General features: G+C 43.9%; 1 pseudogene; it reads right to left on the bottom strand.

The window, feature by feature from the left end:
* Positions 1 to 835: 835 nt before the first annotated feature.
* On the bottom strand, positions 836 to 1,393 carry LOC137763510 (nucleolar protein 56 pseudogene; annotated as a pseudogene).
* Between the last annotated feature and the right edge of the window lie 406 nt (positions 1,394 to 1,799).

Below are 1,799 nucleotides of genomic sequence, written 5' to 3'. Positions count from 1 at the left end.
GGCTGGGGAGGGGTTGGAGAGGGGTGGAGTGGGAGATTGGGGTTAGCAGATGTATGCTTTTATATATATGGAATGGGTAAACAACAAGGTCCTACTGTATAGCACAGAGACCTATATTCAATATCCTATGATAAACCATAATGGAAAAGAATATTTTAAAAAAAGAATATATATATGTATAACTGAATCACTTTGCTGCACAGCAGTAATTAACACAACATTGCAAATCAACTATACTTCAAAAAACAAGTTTGCTCTCTTTATCCTAGGGCACTTGTTGGGAGACAGGAATCACCTAACAAGTTAAAATCTCCAGCAGGCAGGAAGAGGGATACTTAGTCTCAAAGCCGAGGCACATGCACGTTTGCGTATCTGAGTCCCTGCGTGCGTGCCTGTGTGCGTAGTGCGTGCCTGTGTGCGTAGTGCGTGCATGCGTACGTAAGGAAGGTGAGGTCGACGTTGAGCCTCCGCTACACAGGCTTCTCCTTCGGTAAGTAGAGTCCGTAATGATAAAGCCCTTTGTTAGTTTTCACTCTGACTTGCTTTCTTTTCTAAAAACTAACCCTCCTACTTACGTTGAGACAAACTAGGTAATTGTAGAAAGAATTTTAGAGAATTAAAGAAGGGTAGTTCAGTTTACCTGAGGTTTTGCACAGCTTTTTGAGGTAGTGGTGTCCGTTCTCATTTGAGTACGTGTCAGAATGTAGACAAGAACAAGCATAAGGAAGATGAGTTTCTCTCGATATTTTGTAAGGTGTCTTTTTTTTTTTTCCTCGTGTATTTGCTTTTGTTTTTATTGGACTATAGGGGATGGGTTGGGAAATATCTCCGCAAGTTATGCCCCACCAGGGAAATGTCTATTCTCGTTTTCCTGGGACAGCTTTCGGAGCGTTTTCTTTTTCGGGGAGCCGCTGCTCTTGCTGGCAGCAGCCTCTTCAGGTCCACTGCTGAGTGGCTCCTCCTTGGAAGAGAATTTCCTCTTTTTCTTGGGGACCCTCTTGTTTCCTGACTCTTCTGGGTCACTAACTGGTTCCTCTTTGGGGAAAGATTTCTTCCTCTTGGGAATACTTCCACTTGCAGCTGTCTCTTCAAGATCACTACTAACCAGATCCTCCTTGGAAAAAGATTTCTTTTTCTTGGGTTTGGAGGAGACAGATGGGTCTTCCATTCCATTCTCCTAAGGAGCCTCCTGGGGCTTTTGCTTTTTCTTGTTTTGGGGTCTTTCACTTGTCTCCCCACTCTCCTCCAGAGTACTCCTGATGTTTTCTGAAGATGGCAGGGCAATTGCAGCCAGCCGTTTCTTTTCCTTCTTCAAGCATTTCTTCTCCTGTTTCTCCAACTTCCTAGTAATCTCAGCAGCCACTTCCTCTGCCTGAACCATTGCCTCCTTCATGACACCCATATTCTTTTGTGGAATCTCTCCAGTCTCATCGGAGGACAGCCACTCCTCAACTTGTCTTGAAGCTTCTCCCCAGATACACTGGTGGGTACCTCAGAGAAGCAAACAGTTTGTGAGGCAAGACTGCATTTGTTTGCCAGGTATTGGGAGATGTGACCTTTGTTCTTGGCAGCTGCTGGGCCAATGAAGGTAGCATGGAAAATGGGTCCATATTTTGGGGTGTTATCCCTTGTCTCCAGGGCTCCAGAAACTTTGTTGCTTTGCTGGGCCTAGGGAATCACTCAGACACCAGGTCTGGCCATCACTAGGGTTACTTTTAAAATATAACTCCATAAAATATTTTATTTGAAACTTTGTGAATCTCTAGAAGATGACAAATAGTCATATTTAAATGTAAGTA

Source organism: Eschrichtius robustus, chromosome 4 (genome assembly GCF_028021215.1).
Source record: "Eschrichtius robustus isolate mEscRob2 chromosome 4, mEscRob2.pri, whole genome shotgun sequence".
Taxonomy (NCBI): Eukaryota; Metazoa; Chordata; class Mammalia; order Artiodactyla; family Eschrichtiidae; genus Eschrichtius; species Eschrichtius robustus.
This window is presented reverse-complemented; position numbering and strand designations above follow the sequence as displayed.